The sequence below is a fragment of the Megascapheus bottae genome, chromosome 19, assembly GCF_031878675.1.
Source record: "Megascapheus bottae isolate mThoBot1 chromosome 19, mThoBot2.hap1, whole genome shotgun sequence".
Lineage (NCBI taxonomy): Eukaryota > Metazoa > Chordata > Mammalia > Rodentia > Geomyidae > Megascapheus > Megascapheus bottae.
In genome coordinates this window covers 44945250-44964856 of record NC_143527.1, presented here as the reverse complement: position 1 = coordinate 44964856, position 19607 = coordinate 44945250, and the positions used below count along the sequence as shown (strand labels likewise).

The 19607-nt window shown below is 44.4% G+C and overlaps 1 protein-coding gene across 2 annotated transcripts in view; it reads right to left on the bottom strand.

Annotated features, from left to right (window-relative positions):
• L3mbtl4 (L3MBTL histone methyl-lysine binding protein 4) overlaps positions 1-18513 on the bottom strand; it is a 343139-nt gene extending 324626 nt beyond the window's left edge. For both annotated transcript variants that reach the window (XM_090353483.1, XM_090353484.1), the window contains exon 1: positions 18428-18513. The gene's annotated coding sequence lies outside the window, so the exon portion shown is untranslated. The remainder of the gene's footprint in view (positions 1-18427) is intronic.
• Positions 18514-19607: the final 1094 nt, after the last annotated feature.

The window sequence follows — 19607 nt, the reverse complement described above, 5'->3', positions numbered from 1 at the left end:
AAGAACTACAAAATACATTTTTCTTCTGCTATCTCCTTTTTACAGGTAAGGCAGGGCTGAAGCTGAGCTCGTTTACAAAAATCCCAACATTTTAGGTTGGGAAGTGCTAAATATAGTGTCAACAAGTTGCTGAAAGTCAGCTGGACACGAAAAGCTATCAAGCCACAGAAATGAAGGAAGCAATAACCCCTTCTGTGATTACATTTAAAACTGCAAAGAGATGAATTAAACGCAACTCGCCTGAGTAGTCAGTCGGAGACTTTGCACCACTAAATGGTACTTACTTCCCTTCCAGGCAGTGAAAACACCCTAAAAGCTACACGCTTCCCACCTCTACCAAGATATAGCTTTCTATCATAAAGTTGACTGCTGCCCACTTGCTCCATTGCACACACACTTCGTGCCATCATTTCCTTCAACAGCCGTATTTTTATTACTGATATCACTTGCCAATATTAAAACACCAGGCAAAATGAAATTTCTAGAGGAGCATGAACTATACGGGGAAATATTCACAAGCCTCTCAACTAATTCGATATTGAAATGAAATTCATTCCTGACCCAATTCAATAAAGTCTTCATAGGTTGAAGAAAATTCCCAATAATATGAAAACTCTTTTTTTCCAAAAGGATTTTGCCCATATGTAGTTGGGAAATCAGGGCTGTTCCTACATGATAAATCAAGTTGATGTTGTGACTTAATTTAGAGATCCACATAGAAAACTCACATCCTGGCTCCCTAGTGCATTGTAGTAATGAGCTTACTGCCTTGATTCCTACATTATCCCTGGGCTTAAGGCACTAACCCAGTCTTCCTATGCTCCAGGCATCCTGTCAGTATGTGGCCCTAAGAACCTTGTATGAGAACTCTTCTTGTTTATGCCCTTCAGGGGCCTCTCCCTGTCCTGAGGAGCAGTCCAACGAACTCAGTTCACAAGCTGATTCGTAACCTTGCTGTCCATCCCATTGGCCCATCTGTACTCCAGCTAATTTAGCTTACCTTGCTACGATTTCCTCACCCTCTACCTGGAACTCCCTAAAGGCTCAGAGTAGATATCACTTCCTGGAGACCTAGCTTCCCAATCTCGAGATCTCGCTTCCCAAGATGACCTATCTACTTCTCAGGGTGGACAAGGATCCCATGCAATTACCCCAGACACATCTCATTGCAATTGTTCCATTTTTTTTCCTCTGGTGCTCTTCATGGACCAGAGGCTCAAAGAGGAGTCTTCTGTCTTCTGTATCTTCAGCACCTGCAATGATGCCTGGAACAAAGGATGTAGTCAGTAAAAATTAATTGACTGCATGAGGTGACTCAGGCTTCATCTTATCAGTTAAGCTGAAGAAACAAAAGAATCTGGTGGGATCCAGCAAGACTTGGTGACCAAATAGACAGGGGCCATAGGAGGAAAAGAAACAATGCCACATTTCCACTTCGGATAGTAATAAGAGAAGTATCCTCCACCAAAGGAAAAAACAGAGGAAAGTTTCAGATGTGAGAGGAGGAAACTAGTTTAGATGTTGAATTTGACATGCCCCAAGAGCTTTCCCACAAGAGCAAAGTTAGGGCTGAGCACCGTCAGTGCTCAGAACACAAAGAAAGGAGCACTTACTCCCCCTTTGAAATTCATACCATGTATTACCTATTAAAATAAGCACACAAAACTCTCTCTCCTTGCACTGAATCTGGGACGTTATTCCCCAAAATACTGTAGTGATTTTAAAATATAGCTACCATTTAAGAATTCCTTACATGAAATGTGACATCGAATTCCCTATTTCTTGAATGTGGGTCAGACTTCTTGACTCATGTCCACCAAATAGAATACATCAGAAACAATGTCTATGGAAGAAACCCACAGAAGGGTTTCTCTGCACCTGTCTCTCTTTCTCTCTCTGGATGGGGCCCTCTGGGGAAAGCCAGCAACTATGGTGTGAGGATGCTCAAGCTCTCTTCCACACTCTGTGAGAAAGACCACAAAGGAGTAAGAGGAATTCAGTGGTTGAAAGAAGAATAACTGGCAGAGACTTACCTGGTAACAGGGAGTAGAGGAAACAGAAGCCGAGAAAAGGCCTCAGCTTTGACAAAGGGAAAAGTCTCCCTCTTTGAGAAGGAAGAAAGAGGACATGCAGAAAAGCGGATTTTCAACAATTTTGGAAGTTGATACCTTCAAAACCAAGTATCTCAATCTCCTGTGGAGACAGGAAGTGTCAAAACACTTAAAAGAAGTGAAGATTGCCAGCTCTAAAAGGAAGAGAAGATGAGTTACCAATTCAGAAGAAACATGGTCACGCAGGTGACAAAATTCAGCCCTATCAGCCTTCTACCACCATTTGTCAGAATCGACAACTAGGTGACCATTCTTGCAATTCCCCACCCAGATGTTTTACACCTTTAAAATCACTAATTTGGTTTTTCTTCAGTATGTTAAATGGATTCGTCAGGTTCCTGTCACTGTGATAAAATACCTCAGATAACCAGCTTAAGAAGGAAAAAAAAGGATTCCTTGGTACCACATACACAGAAAAAGCCAGAAGTGTTACTGTGGCTCAACTGGTAGAATGCTAACCTTGAGAAAGCTCAAGAACAGTGCCCAGGCCCTGAGTTAAGGGTTGGCAGAGAGAGAGAGAGAGAGAGAGAGAGAGAGAGAGAGAGAGAGAGAGAGAGAGAGAGAGAGAGAGAGAGAGAGAGAGAGAGAGAGAGAGGAAGAGAAGGAAAAGAAAGGGGAGGGAAAGGGAAGGGGAGGGAAAGGGAAGGGAAAAAAAGAAAAAGGAAAAACAGTTCCTATTGGTTCACAGTTTCAGAAGTTTCCGTCCATAGCTTCTTGATCCTTACACACTGAGCATGTAGTGGTCCATTTTGTCACAAAGAAGCACATGAAAGACTGTCTATCTCCTGTCAGTCAGGAAGCAAAAAAGAAAGGGGAAGGAGTGGATCTCAATGCTCTCTGCAATGGCATTCCCCAGTAGCCCGACTTCCTTCCCTTAGACTCTTTCTCCTAGAGTTCCCACCAGTGCAATGCAGTGCAGTGCCACAGGCTGGAGACAAAACCATGAATACATGGCCCTTTGGGGAAAAGTCAACCAACATCCAGACTATAAAACTAAGCTCTTGCTATTGATTATTACTTAAGTTAGTTTTTTATCTCCTTGAAGACAGGGGTGATTCTCCAACACTATTTTTTTTTTGCCAGTCCTGGGCTTGAACTCAGGGCCTGAGCACTATCCTCAGACTTTCTCAAGGCTAGAGCTCTACCACTTGAGCCTCAACACCACTTCTGGCTTTTTTTATGTATGTGGTACCAAGGAGTCAAACCCGGGTCTTTGTGCATGCTAGGCAAGCACTCTACTACTAGGCCAAACTCCCGGCCCCTCCAACACTATTTTTGGAATACCCTTGCCTATTTCTAAATCTCTCTCATAAAGGCCCAGTAAGCATAATTCCTTTGTGGCCATCTGTTCATCTTTCAGTTGAAAACAACCATTCTAATAGTACCATTTAGGAAGCACTAAAATCCTTTGCTCAATTAGAATTTGAACCTGACTCTAAACTCAAGCCAAGGCCATGGGTAAAGGCATAAATATTACATATAATTCACTCCAGTGATGGTTTCATGAACAGCAAGCAGGCAAAATTGTCAGAACAAGGACCAGGGAATGCAAGCATCTCCTAATGGCTCTCTCAATCCAGGAGGAGCAACAAGACCTGCATGAAATCACTATAATACAAAACAGACTGCAATAAACTGAACTACTGATCACACATCTGGCATACAGAGCAGGAATGTAGGCAGCTGTCATTTGGGGATTGAAGGTTCCATTGAAGAAACAGCAGACAAGGTGAACTTGCAAAATGTAAAAGATGTCAACAAGTAGGGAAAGGCAACAGGATTGTTATAAGCAAAGGTGTAACAAGGAAAAGTTCACAGAGAACTGGTTCACAGAGACTTCCAATATTTGGGGACTTCACGACAACCAGGAACAACAATTTGGTTGACTACAGTCAAACATGGAGGACCAGGAATGATACGGGAAGGCTTGTTTATCCATCCATCAACTGTGCTATAATATATACTAACTGTTTTAGGGCCCTGAAGCCCCAGAACTGAGCAAAGCAGTCCTTATCTCTGTGGAACTCACATTCTAATCATAAGGATAGACACCATTAAAATAATTCTTAGGGAAGGGATTATGATGACAGATCAAACGCATCGATCATTTTCCTGCATTTCTATCACTCTATAATAATATCTCACATAAGTAGTTGTCAGGAGAGGTGAGTGACATAGAAAGGCAGAGGAAGGAATCAGTAAGGAGGAGACAGGTAAAGAAACCAGAGTCAATCCAGGAACAGCAAGCTTTAGATCTCCTAAAGAAAAAAAATCCAAATGCTGAGCACTAAGGAAAATAGTAGGAGAGGGAAGAATCCCCCACCCACTAAGGTTGAAAACAAAAGAGAGAAAAAGTCCCTCAGGAGATTACTCTATAAAATATAAAGCTTAAGATGAGAGACTTGCCTCCTGCACAGGAAACAGAGGAGCAAAAAGGGCTCCATGGCTGCCAGGCTCACCCACTTGTGTTATGAGGGATGGGGTTCTCACAGAAAGAGATCTTACAGGCAGACCTCCCACATATCCAATCTGTCTCCTGTCCACTCTCAAAAAGCATCTCTCATATTTACAAAACGTATTATTATCAATAGCTCTACATACATGCAGGTGTCTTCCCTAGCATCTGCTTCACTATATCCTAAACCATGGCATGCCTCTTGCTCCAGTACAGGTAAGGGGGGATGGCTGTTCAAGCCCCACTCACACCCCCCAGATCCATTCTGTGACTTGGGAACTGAACAGAGCAGTCCTTATGTCTGTGGAACTCACATTCTAATCATAAGGATAGACACCATTAAAAAAATACTTAGGGGAGGGGATCTGATGATAGATCAGAAGCATCGATCATTGTCCTGCATCTCTACCACTCTACAATAGTATCTCATGTAAGTGGTTGTCAGGAGAGGTGAGTGACACAGAAAGGCAGAGGAAGGAATCAGTAAAGAGAAGACACTAAAGAAACCAGAGTCAATCCAGAAACAGCAAGCTTTAGATCTTCTAAAGAAACAAAAAATCAAATGCAGAAACCACTTTTCCCTGTCCCCTTTTTCTCTCCATGTTCTCTGGGCAAATAAGACAACATTGGAACCCCTCTTACTAACATTTAGGACAGGAAAGAGAAAATGCATGCAATGTGAAGAGATGCATAAAAGAATACAAAACAGCCCAGGATTTTATTTTGTTGCTATTTGTTGCATTTGTTTTAAAGCTAGAATAATATGTCTTGACATAAAGGTTCTGGCATGTGCCTCACCCCCATTTATTGCCTAGGTATTGCACACAGACCCTGAAGTGGTGTTCCATGCATAGATTTAGTCTTGGCCTCAAAGTGTAATCAGGAATAGCAGCATGAGGACAGTTTGGCAGGGGGGAGGTGAGATGTGGAGAAGGAATTGAACTCAATGCTGCAAAATGCAACATGTGGTAGCATTTTTGCTCCACAGTAATGAAATGCATTTCCATACCCTATGGGTATTCCATGCTCAATTTTCTTTTTATCACTTTGATAGTTTAACTCCAAGGATATCATCTATAATAGCATAGCCAAAAATAACAAGGTATGGTAAATTCTTTCTTTCCCCAAGTCTCACAATATTGAGATCAATACATGAACCCCAGCATATCTAGGGGTTCACAATGCCTAAAACTCAATGACTTTCTCCTCAGTGCTAAACTAACAATGCAACTCATGTGACCTAAAACCAAAAAGTAAAAATACACTTGGCTTATAGTCCAAGTTATTCAAGAGGCTCAGATCTGGAGGTTCTCACTTCAAGGCCAACCTCCTATCTCCAAGATAGCTAGCAAAAGGGCTTGGGGATATGGCTCGTGTGGTAGAACACCAGCCACACACACAACCCAGAAAAGCCAGAGGCCCTGAGTTCAAACCTCAGTACTGGCAAATTGGTAACAATCATAAAATTTTAATCTTGGAGAAAATGAGGCTAGCTCACATTTTGAAAGGGACTTTTTGAGTACTTAAGTATTCCGTCATGTAAAAGCATCTTTCAAATGAAGATTCAAATAGCCTCTTTAAAATTAAACCATCCTTTGCATAATAAGTGAGGAAGGTGGCCAATCTCAGCCTGAAGGAGACCCCACCTCACAGCCCCATAGCGTCTGGGTCTGAACAGTTGTGACTTCAGGCGAGAAAGCAAAGCAGCACAGCAGAATGGAAGAGGTCCTTGGGTGGGAACTGAAGGTGGCTCAGCCCCCTCTGCAGAGCTGTCCCTGTCATCTGCCAGAAATTAAACATGTGTTTTGTAAAAACTGGATTTCACACTTCTACTGGAAAAAGAAGAAAATCTAAGAGTTAAAATTCCCAAACCACACTATTTCATTGCCAAAGGAACCCTACACAGGATTCCCAAGCCTTGCCCAAGCCTTGCCCATCCTATACCCAGGCCACTGCACTGCTCAGAATACCCATCAGACCTTGCAGCATCTGGATTTGTGCTCCCTGAAGCCGCCTCTGAGCAATTCCAGTGAGCAGCCCCAAAGCACCTAATAATCCCTTTCTGCTAGTGGATAAGAAGATGTCTTCAGGAACACTGGAACCACAGCTTCATCAACTGCTTCCTAATGCTTTTTCTCACTGGTTTTAATCTGGCTACATCTAAATAAGGCCTCAGAACACATATTTATATTTTAATTACATTTAGGAAAACCTTTGGAAAGAAAAAGGAAACAGTGCCACCTAACTGCATAAGATACTTGGTTCTCGGGGTTTTTTCCCCCTTATTACTGGATATTAATTATCCATGAGACCCATTTATATACAATCGATTTTTATCTCAGCACCCAGTATAACTTAACAAAGAAAGTTCCATAGCTGCCAGCCTCTCAAATGCTACCACAATGTCAAGTTTCACTGCACTTAGAGCTTAGAAAACAGCAATCTCCAGTTGGGAAAATTAGCTGACTAAATTGCATTCAGCTTAGCTTAAAAAGAGTCTTCAAATGAGGTTTACTTTTTGTTATTATTATCTTTAAGTAGTTGTACAAACAAGGTTTCAATTCAACATTAGGTGAATTTTCCTTATAGGATACATTGAAATATTTAGAATACTAATCATTCTGGTTTCCTCACAAACCATTTCTTCTATTTGAAAAACGTTTAATATTTGATAACTAGTAAAACCCAGTATTTGGGCTCAAACATTTTCTTTAACAAAACAACACTTAAGAGTAGGTGCCAAGGTCTCATGTCTGGAATGTCAACTACTCAACAGGATAAGGTTGGAAGGATTAAAGTTCACAGTCACCTTTGGCAAAGTTAATAAAATCCCATGTCAATGAACAAAATAGTATGATGGTTCACTTCTCCCAACTACATTGCAAGAACAGGTAGTGATATCATGGTATGAAGCTCACCCCAGGCAGAAGCGTGAGACCATATTCAAAAATTAACTAACAGGCTAGAACATGGCTCAATTGACAGTGATTAGGTAATCACTAACAAACACTAGCAAACATAAGGTCCTGAGTTCAAACCCCAACACAATTTTTTGAAAATTCTCAGCGAGAACTACAGAAATTAATTTGGTGAACCTTAATTAACAATAAATCCACACGTGATTAACAAAAAGCACTTCCTGAATTTTATCTTGATTTTTCTACACATACAGAAGTAGCATGAAACAAGGCAAGAAACGAAAAAGTAGCAGAAGTTCAAACATGATATAAAATAATGACAATAAAAGTCTATGGGTCTAAACCAGAGGCTTGTGATTCAACCCTGTCTAGTTAATCAGTAGGCTGAGATCCACGGATTGTGATTCAAAGCCAGCCTAGGCATGAAAGGCCATGAGTTTCTTAAGAGTGACACCTTTTTTTGTCACTTGTGGGGCTTGAACTCTGGCCTGGGTGTCATCTCTGAGCTCTTCAGCTCAAGGCTAGCACTCTACCACTTGAGGCCACGGCATCACTGCCAGTTTTCCCATGGTTCACTGGAGACAAGAGGCTCATGGACTTTTTGTGCCTGGGCCAGCTTTGAACCACAGTTCTCAGATCACAGCTTCCTGAGTAGCTAAGGTTACAGGTACGATCCATCAGTGCTTAGCTAAGAGTGACACCTTTTTTCACTCAAGTATAAGGGAAAGCAACTCAGTCCTGAGTACAAGTCCTAATACACTCACACATATACACACACACACACACACACACACACACACACACACACACACACACACACATGCACGTGCACATGTGGGTGTACACACACAAAATAAATCTTTTAAAATTTGGAGCTTGGAACCAGTGGCTCATGCCTATAATTTTAGCTACTCAAGATGCTGAAATCTAGAGGATCATAGTTCAAAGCCATCCCAGGCAGGAAAGACCATGAGACTCTTATCTCCAGGGAACTATAAGAAAACCAGAAGTGGAGCTGAGGCTCAAAGTGATAGAGTGCTAGCCTTGAGTAAAAAAGCTCAGGGACAGTGCCCAGGCCTGAGTTCAAGTCCCACATCGACCACTAACAACAATGAAAAAATACACTGCTCTATTCATATCATTCTCTGGGCTCATCAAGTCTAAATATTTGGAACAAATATCAGTGTATTAAAAGCCACACTCCAGAAGGAGATGGTAGTGTACTCCAATAAAGTCAGCATTGGAGAATCCCAATTTGAAGCCAGCATGGGATATAGAGTGAGATCTGTCTAAAAAAATAAAAAAATTCAACTCACAGCCCATTGATTTCTCTATTTTATCATGACCATTAGATTACCTGTTTTTTAAATCTAGCTAGACAAACTAAGTTATCCACCTAGTATTCTACCAGAGATGTGCTGTTCAAGGACAAGACTTGGAAATTATTTCAGATTACTTATTATTTGCCTGTTATTTATTATTTATAAATGTGCCTACGCAAAACTGCTAAATCAATCATTACTCACTGAAAACAGTTGAGAATGAAGACAGTCTTAGCCATTCCCAAATAGTGAAATGCACCTTTCTCGTTTTGTACCATACACCAACCAAGGCCATATAAGAAATGCAGAAATAACCTAAGCAGCACTCAGTACCCATGATTACCACTCATCTCTACAAGGGGCTGATTAAACGCTGGCACGTTCCCTGCCTTCCATAACCCGTGGTCTCTGGATGCAGTCGCTAAAGGATGCAAGTGACTCAGACTAAAGCTAGCATGACGGTGGCGGTCTCTGCACTCTGTCACCTTCCATGGCAGCTCTGGAAGTACCATCTGCAGAACAGAACATCCCCTGTCAATGAGAGGTCTGACAAGAATGTCCTCATTGTCACATTGGGAAGTGCTGCTGTCTAGCTGCCTCCCCCTCAGCACAGGTACTCCATGCCTGCTTTTCTGCAGGGCAGTAACAGAGCAGCTTACCTGCCCAGCTGTACTACAAAGAGCAAGGGATTTATGGGCAAGAGGTCTAATAAAGTGTCATAGAACACATGCTCAGCTGTACTACAAAGAGCAAGGGCTTTATGGGCAAGAGGTCTAATAAAGTGTCATAGAACACATGCTCAGAGTTGCTGCTAAAGGAGCAGACAAGAAGAACCAGAACCTGTGGAACGCAACCTGAATCTGCAGCCCTGAGCATCAATGTCCTGGAGACAAATAGTCTTACGATCTGCCTGACTCTTCTCATTGTTCCCATGAACTGATTTGGGCAAAAGACACACTCCAAGGTTTACAGAATTAACAAAGATACTCTGGAGGGGGGGGGGTGCACTCGCGCACGCGTGTATCCATGTACATACAATACTAGGGCTTGAATTTGTACTGTTTGGCTCAAGACTAATGTTCTAATCACTTGAGCCACAGCTAGCTTTTTGCTAGTTAGTGGGAGAAAAGGGTCTCACAGACTTTACTGCCTGGGCTAGCTTTGAATCTCAATCCTCAGATCTCAGCTCCTGAGCAGCTAGGATTACAAGCTTGAGGCACCAGTGCCTAGCTCATAAGTGTGCTTCTAAGAGATGTTTCTATCACTGGCTTTATCATATCAACTGTACATTACCATGAAGGAGTTATTATTACTGCGCAATAAAATCCACCAAGCTACTGAACATAACCTTACTGCAAAACCTAGTTTTGAAAACAAAGGCTGACATAATATAACTGAATTCTCAGTGGGTTTTTTTCATCGAATTCCAAGATGATAGAAGAGAGGAAGAGAGAGAGGGGACAAAAGAGAAAAGCAAATGAAAAGCAGAGAGAAGGGAGGAGAAAAATCATAGAGAGAGGGGAGAGGAGGGGAAGCGCAAACATATAAAAATAAATATATAAGAAGGCAAAGGCAAGCATATGAAAGCCCACAGGAAAAGAGAATACTGTACACTTCAATCACACATCATCGGGGTCCATGTGTCACCCAACTAGTGAAAATGAATTTTTTATCAACAAGAATATCTGAGGAAAAAAGCAATCTTCTTGCAAAGTCTAGGTGGCACTCAAAGTGTGTTAACTCTGCTTCCCATGTCACACTTGCTCAGTCATAGGACTTGATCCATCTCTCTCTGGTAACTCTCAGATCTAATACAGGCACCTAAAAGAGCAGGTTTGGAAGTTTACCGAGACTCTACAGAGTAAAACGACATTTATAATAAAAAAAAATTTTTAAATGAACATGATCCAATGTATAAGAACCAGCTATGGGGCATATGCTTCTAAATCTAGAACTATGGAGACAGAAGCAAGAAATCACAGGCTCAAGGCCAGCTGAGCTATAGTGAGGCTGTCTAAACAAATTTGAGGGGTGACTCTTCACACCAGCAATTCCAGCTATAAGAGACCTTTTTCAATCAATACGTGCACTTGACTTCCCAACTCCATGGAAGGCTGATATCAACAAGATCACAGTTCCAAGTCAGCCAGGGCAAAAGAATTCACAAGACCTTATCTCAATGGAAGAATCTGTGCCACTGTGGTATGCACCTGTCATACCAGATACATTAGGAAGTATGAAACAGAAGAATCAAGATTCAAGCAGTATGCCTGGGCAAAAAGTGATTTCTTCTCTCAAAATAATCAGGTCACAAAAGGGCAAGAAACTTGGCTCAGTGGTAGACTGTCTGTATCATCACTGCCAAAATCCTGTATGGTGAAAAAAGAAAGCATAGTATAGAGTATGAATGGTACAGAGCAAACATACTCTGTTTATCTTAACAGCATCTTGAAAATACAAGTCAATATTTTAATGGTGATATTTCATATTTTAAATGAAGATTTCTACTTCATTTAAAGTTTGGGGGTTTTCTTAGTCATAGCTACTTCACTTATATTAACTAAAACTCCCTGCTTTGCTGTAGTCTCTACCATTTCCTACTGAGGAGATTGTTCATTCTCTCCCTCTTCTTGGAATTAAAGAATTCTAGCTTTAGTTTTCCAGATAAATGTTTCCAGATAAAGAACATGAGAGGATATCAGAAATACTCCATGTTTCTTTCCTTCTGCCGTTTTCACTCAGTTATCACAATGAAACATGGAATCTTTCTGATCTCCTCTCATTGCTTTCCTGTAGTCTACCCTGGACTTTGGCTTCTCACCTATGCTTCTCAGCTTGGTTTGGCATATCAGCCTGGTGCTGTTCAGCACATGTGGCTACAGGTTAAATTCAGACAGGCAAATTAATGCAGAATACTTGTTCTCAGATGAACTGGCCTTTGAACTGCTTATCCAAGATCATGGCCAGAATCTTCTTTTTTTATTTTATTTTTTATTGTTGGGGTAATGTGTAGAGGGGTTACAGTTACATTCGCCAGATAGTAGGTGCATTACTTCTCACACATTGATACCCCTTCTCATGTTTTTACCCCCATTGTTCTCCCTTCATTCCCTCCCAAACATCTTGTTTCCCCCCCTTCCCTTTCTTATTTCATATAAATAAACGTATATACAATATACTAGGAAACAAAGTCAGATACAGTAACAACATGAGATTAACCAAAAGGCAAAAAAAAGAAAAGAAATAACAAAGTACATTAAGAACAACAATCACGCAAGATAAAGCTCTTATTTCCATATCCTAGAGATCCTTTCATCTGTCTTATCTAGACATGACCATAATCTTTTTTACTTTTTATTTAGAAGAAATCACAGTAGTGGTGGGTGGGAAAGTAGGAGGAAAAACATGAGAAAGGGTATCAATGTTCAAGAAGTAGTATACCCACTACCTGATGACTGTAACTGTAATCCCTCTATACATTACCCTGAGAATAAAATACAATAAAAAAAGAAATCACAGTAATGACCAAAGGTAATTTTTAAAATACTAATACACAAGGAAGGCCCATTTTTAAGAATTTATTAACATTGATTTTTACATCATATTTCAAATGACATATTAAACAAACGAGTATTCAAGAAGGGAATCTCTATATGCAATCTCTGGCACTTAGATTTTAGAACATAATTAAAATTAGGCTGAGGGTTTGCATGTCATAGATACATATTAATCTATGAATAAAACATTATGTCTATAGTCATAAATTTTTATGTCTATGTAGCTGTGTTTATATTTCCAATACCATGTCCATAGCATTGGGTATGCAAATATTGAGTCCTCACTCTTATACTGTTTGGATTGAATAGCCACATATTAAGGAAGTCCCATCTTTAAGCTTGATTTTTCTCCCCAAAGCAGCCCTGAGAATAAGCAATGACTGTGTTTTGTACCAGTACTGGAATTTTAATTCAGTGCCTCAACAGTGCCCTTAACTTCTTCATTCAACGTGGTGCTCTACCACCTGAGTCATGACTCCACTTTTGCCTTTTGGGTGGTTAATTGTAGATGAGCATTCTCATGTACTTTCCTTCCCCAGATGGCTCTGAATCTAATAATCCAAGATCTCAGCCTCCTGCATAGCTATGATTACATTGCTAGGCGATGGCTTTTTCTTGTAGGACCAGATACCCTTTAGGGACTTGGCCGGTTCCAGTGCTGAGGTCAATGTTGGGACACTAGTCAAGAGCAGCTCAGCGTAAATGGTCCATTACTTCAGGTCAGGGCTGAAAATGTTCCCAGAGAGCCTACCAAATGGCATCTTCCCAGCCTGCATGTATTTGGGCACACATGGCTGTGTGCAGGCAAGCTGGTTATTTAAATTCAAGACAGCCACTGTGTTCAGTGAACTGTGTAGAACCCCAAAGCTCCACAGCTGCAGAAATGGGGAGAAAAGCTGTGTCTGCCACACTCTAATCTCTGTGACCCGTCCAGTGCTGAGAGCTTCACACAGTCTAAACTCATCATATCATGTCCTTAAAAATCCCTATAGACACTGGGCACTGGTGGCTCACACCTAGAATCCTACTACTCAGGAGGCTGGGATCTGAGGATCACTGTTCCAAGCAAGTCTAAACAGAATAGGACTCTTATCTCCAAATAACCACCAGAAAACCAGAAATGGCCCTGTGGCTCAAAGTGGTAGAGTGCTAGCCTTGAGTAAAATAGCTCAGGGACCCAGGCCCTGAGTTCAAGCCCCACAACTGAGAAACAAACAAACAAAACAAATTCCTATAGTCTCTTATTTCTCACAGTGGAAAATGGTCAACGCCAGGGCTGCTTCTCCAGTCTTCCCCATCTTCCAACTCTACCCACTTCTTGGGAAATCAAGGAGATGATCCTGGCTTCTTGCCCCTAACCCATCAGCAATTCTGTAAATCCTATTTCCAAAATCCTCCTGGATTTCCATTTACTCCATATTCATCCACTCTCTACACCCACCTTCCTGCTGCAAGCACCACTGAGTCCCACGTAGACATGCCACAGTGTCTGTCCCACCTGGTGTCACGTGTGAGCTCTGTCAGGGTGTACATCCTATCAGTCACACTCCTGCTCTCAGCTTGGAACTCCTTCCCACAAGAGAGAAGAAAATGCACAGGGCCTTCATGAGCTTCCGTTGGGGGCCCTGACTGTTCCCCCAGCCCCTGTGGCTCTCCTCACAGTACACACCCTCTCCCTCAAGGTCCCCTGTCCCTTCTCCTCCCCTCTGGTAGAGTGCCAAGTCCTTGCTCACCCTGGGGCCTCTGGGTTTTCCTCTGCTGGAATGTATACCTCAGTCCTGACTAGTGGCCTCTTTTGCTCCACAAGTGCCCAGCAGGCCTTGTGCAGGTCTCTCTCGCCACACATTTCAAGCCTGACTTAAGCATGGATTTGCATGAGTAGTTCATATGTGGCCCTCACTGCCCTGCCCCCCAGGCTCAGGTCTGCACCATCAACCCCATATTCAATATACAACCAACAATATAGATAGCCAACAAAAGTACTGCCCCCATTTAAGTTGATTAACTGGTTCCTTGTGCAAACGAAACTGCGAGTAGTTAATGCGGACCTAATCCTATAAGCTGTTGTATACAAAGTACTGTATATTGAGTGCCATTCCAGGGATGGCAAGCCTATAGTCTCAGGAGGTTGAGGCAGAAGACTCAATTGAACCTAGGAGTTCCAGACCCAATTAGAAAACACAGGAAAGTCCCATCTCCTAATTAAAAATAAAATATAAGTTTTATGGGGTCTTCCCTTCTCAATAAGTACATTCTCTTTAGCCAAATGCCATGGCACAGAAAAGTAATATGTTCATTTCCGCTCTATCAGCCCCCACCCTGTCCAAACAACTTATTAACTATCAATTACAGTAATACACTCATCTATCATTTGTCTATGGGATGTGCAGTTGCCTCCAAAATGCCTGGCCTCATGCAGAAAAAACTTGACCCCCAGTTCAAATCCACCCCAAATGGTCACATTGAGTAGGATCTCCAACTATGATAGGAGCCATCCAGAAAGGTACACCACACACACTGCACTCCAAAAAGTACACCACACACATATACAAACACACACACATAACATTAGCTAGAGGAACAAATGGCTACTCTGACAACTTCAGAGTAAATATTCCAATGTTTCATTGCCACCGTGGGAAACTGGGCAAACTTGCAAAAGAAGACAGAGATAAATTCTACTACAGTGCTATGCTCAAAGAAAACTAATGGTAATGCTTAAATAAAAGATGATTCATGTGGGTGAAGGAATTGAAGAGTTTCATTTCTCCTAAGTACCTTTTAATTCGCTGTTCTGCGTAAGTACAAGATCATCATGATATTTATATCACTTGTGGTAAGCAAGCATCCTTTTGAGTACAAGAGTAGTACACTGTTTCTTAATAGACCTAAATAATTTTTTTCACTTAAAAGTAGGTTCCTAAAATAAACTATTCTCAAAGTATTTTAAGCCATGTTATGAAGATGGAAATGTTTTGTAAACTACAAAACACTGTTCAAATTAGAGAACATCCATGCTCCCAAAGCAGAAAGCAAAATACAATCAGTTTGCACTTGAGATACTACATGTCACTGCGTTCAACTCTTCTCAACTGAGTGCAGTTACAGATAACTTTGTGTGTGTGTGTGTGTGTGTGTGTGTGTGTGTGTGTGTGTGTGTGTGTGTTTCAGTCATGGGGCTTGAACTCAGGGTCTGGATGCTATCAATGAGCCCCTCTGTGCTCAAGGCTAGCACTCTACCACTTGAGCCACAGCGCCATCTCCTGACTTGTTTATTGGAGATAGTCTCACAGACTTTGCTGCTCAGGCTGGCTTCAAAGACGATCCTCAGATCTCAGCCTCCTACTTAGCTAGGACTATAGGCATGAACCACCAGTGCCTAGCCAACTGGGGGTTTTTCATCAGCAGCTGAAACCTAGCTGAACATTCCTCCATTGATGATGCTTGGTTTTTCTTTGCATCCAACTAACTCTGGGCTTCTGTCACTGATTATGTCACTAAGCACGGCCCACCATTGCAGAAGTACTCATGTATTCACCCTGTCTCCAGCTTTATATTGCCACCCCCAAATTCATGACTAAACAGTTCCTCCCTGGCTTTCTCCTAGCCCAGGATCATCTCTTCTCCCCAGTGAAACACTACAGCGTCTCTATAATTTATACACTAAAAATTACCTGCAACAGCCTGCTCCAAACCCGCATCTGACTCTCATGTGCACTCCCACACCAGCAGCAGCATACTTTCCTAATTAAAATAATGAATTAAGGGAATTGATGCTGCTCCCACTATGACTTCCAATCTTTACTCTGACTCTCTAGAGAAGAGGAAAGTGGATGCATTGAAAGGTGGGAGCAGTGGGGAGGGATCAGGGGTCCTTCTGCCTGCATTTCCCATCCAGCCTTCTTCATGACAGCTCCCAGGCCCACCTGCTCTTCCCAGCAAGAACTCCAGGGCTTTTCATCTGCAGATTTTCATAACCATGCTGACATTCCTAATTACTGTTTTGATCTGTTTCTGTCTCTGCTGTGCTCAAGTTTTGTCCACTCGCATCCTGTGGATATCTACTGAATGAACAGCTAACCACGTGTCAGGGAGCATGCCAGGCACTGAAGTTTAGTCATTATTAGTAAAGATGAATCAGAAATATAATTTGAGACACAAATTTAAGATACGGTACTAGTTCCAAAGATTCCTGTGATGAACTTAAAAATATAACTGATTCTCTTTGAAGGGAACCTTATGTCAGTTTCTAAACTTTCCTTAACTGTGGACTCATCAAATCATCTTGCCACCAATATCTTTTCTTAGGAAATGGGTTGATGACTTACTTCACAGGTAGATCAAATTGTGTGTGTGTGTGAGTGAGTGTGCATGCATGTGCCTATAGTAAAGATTGAATTCAGGGCCTGGGGACAGGCCCTTAACTTTTTCACTCAAAGCTGCCCCTCTGCTGCTTGACCCATACCTCCATTTAGTTTTTTTTTCTTTTCTTCCCCTTCTCCCTCCCCCTCCTCCTCTTCCTCCTCCTCCTCTTCTTTCTTCTTTCTTCTTCTTCTTTCTTCTTTCTTCTTTCTTCTTCTCTGGCTAATTGGAGATAAGAGTCTCACTGACTTTTGTATCCAAGCTGGCTTCAAACCATGATCTTCAAATCTCCACCTCCTGAGTAACTAGAATTACAGGCATGAGCCACCAACTTTCGGCTGTTAGATCAAATTTAAGTCTTCTTTCAAGCCCCACCCTGTCCAACCTCAAGATAACTGCATGATCCCACCACCAAGGGCTGCATACAGTCCAAACACCAGTGTGGCCTCTGTTTCAGAGCATCATTAGTAACAGTTTAAGCTCATCTTCCTTCCAATCAACAACCACAACCCAGCTAGGACAGTACAGTCCTTCACTCCTGCCTCCGCATTCTACAGTACCAGCAGTAAATGACCATCATTAAACGCCAACAACAAACTCTGTCTCCTACACACCTGTTTACTCCTCTAATATTTAGAGTTAAGGAGAGCGGAAAATGAGAGACACCCTTCCCAATACACACACACACACACACACACACTCTCTCTCTCTCAAATTTTAGCCCAGGACTGACACTGAAGCCTGCCTCCGCATTTTCCAGAGCAGTTCCACCCTTGACCTCTAGAGGAGATGGCAGACAAGCAAGCCTTGGTAAGAAGCCCTGAAGTGTGAGAGCCCCTGTAACCCAGCAGGCAGGTGGGTGGCGGGCGTGCTCGGTCCAGAGACCCCAGCCACAGGTCATCCCCGGGCCTCTGGAACACTGGCGCCTTAACGACTGTACTCTGTCTGAGTAGATAAAGGCGCATCTAAAATAAGTCTGGAGATTCTACCCGAGAACTTAGGGCAACCCAACTCCGGGGTCAAAACCCAAGTGGAAGTTGTCTGACGCCCCGAAAACCCTGACCTGGATCCCGCAGGTAAACGGGGGCGCTGGCCCCCGAGTCTTTCACTAGGGAATCTGGAGGGTGTGAGGGAGCGGAAGCGGGGAGAAGAGGTCCAGAGGTCTCAAGTTCCAAACTGGACAGGGTAAGTTAGGGACCTTCCGCCCCTCACCCCCCCCACCCCGGGCGTCCGCCCTGCGCGCACTCCTGGCTCTGCGCCACCCGCCCCGGCCCGGGGTGGACGCTGGAAAAGGGCCGCAGGGTGACGAGGACCCAGGAGCCTCGTGCAGACCAGGGGACACTCAGTCCCAAGGGGGTAGTGGGGTCCCAGGGGAAACCAAAGCTCTCTGCGTGGCACCTGAAGCCTGAGGGCACACTGGGCCGTCCCCACGCGCGGACCCTCGTCCCGGGGACGCCCAGCCACACCTGTCCTCAACCCGGGCCCCGAGGGCGGAGAAGCCGGACACTGCGCCCGTCCGGAGTGGGTGACGAGCGGGGCAGCGCCGGAGCCGGGAGCCTGGCGGCCAGAGAGCAACAGAAAGCGCCCTGAGGGGCGGCGGCGCACCCCTACCCGCCCTGGCCGCCCTGAGGGTCCCCGAAACCAGAGGCGAGCGCCCCCCAGCCCACCCCGCGATCGCACCCGCATCGGGCGGGCGGCTTACCCGGAGCTGAGCGCAGCGGAGCGGCCCGCCGGCCACCGCGGGGACTGCGAGCGCCCTGCGCGTCCGCCCGGCTGCTCGGAGCCTGCCACCGCCGCCCGGGGGGCGGGGCAGGGGGTGCACGCGCCGCCGCCGCGGGGACCGGGAGCCGCCCCCCGCCGCCCCTCTGCCCGCCCCCCGCCCCGCCTCCCCCAACCCCCGCCCCGCCCCCTGCCCCCGCGCCCCTCCTCCCCTAACCCCCTCCTCCCGCTCCCCCAGCCCTGTGCTCCACCTCTCCTCCCCTCCCCGCCCGCCCCGCACCCCACTGGCGCGCATGCTCCCCGGCACCTGCCTGGCAGCCGTGCCCGGCTCCCCCGGCCCGGGAACCCGGGATCAGGGCCTCCCCAGGCGGCGGACTTGGCTCCCTGGGCCCCCTGGGGATCTCCGGGAGGGATCCCCAAATCTGAGGCCCCGACTCCCGCAGCCGCGCCCCGGGAAGCTCGGTCGGGCTGCGCCCCCGCGCCCGGGGCTCCCGTCCCCGTCCCCGACTGTGGACGCCCCCGCTCCGGACTTCCATTGGCCAGTAATTTCTATGAAATTTTCTTTCAGGATAGTTTCTTGTGGCTCAACTTCTGTGCCGATATTAGCGAGTGAGTACAAAGTAAGTATTCCATTCCTTGCCTGCTTTCCGCAAGAAATTTAGCAATTTAGCAGGACTGGCCCTGGGAGCATCCCAAGTGATCTTTTCGCCTTGCAGTGGACTTCCCTCCGAGGAGAAGGAAAGGCTGGGAGGCAGGCTCGCCCATCTGTGAGCAACACACTGGCCTGATGTGGAAAGGGGAGAAAACGAATGAATAAATAAATAAACACAGCTTCAAAATTAGGAATACTGAGCATGTAGTGTGCAGGAGTCTGCCCTCGGCTGAGATGTGGGCTGGCCAAGAAGCATTAGAAAGAGGAAAACATTTCCAAGCAGAGCTGGACCAAGTGGCGGGTTTTACCCAGGTCGCACAGCCACGCTGGAGGATTCCACATTTACCCACTTGCCTACCAATGGCGGGAAATGAGGAAGAGGAGGAGCAGGTTTCTGCTGCTCTGGTGTGCTTTGGTGATAGATAGGTGATTAAGCCTTTCCCAGAGATGTTCGTTGAACAGTGCAGACCCTGTGTTTCCAGCACAGAAAGGGTTAAGCATGTTCCTGGTT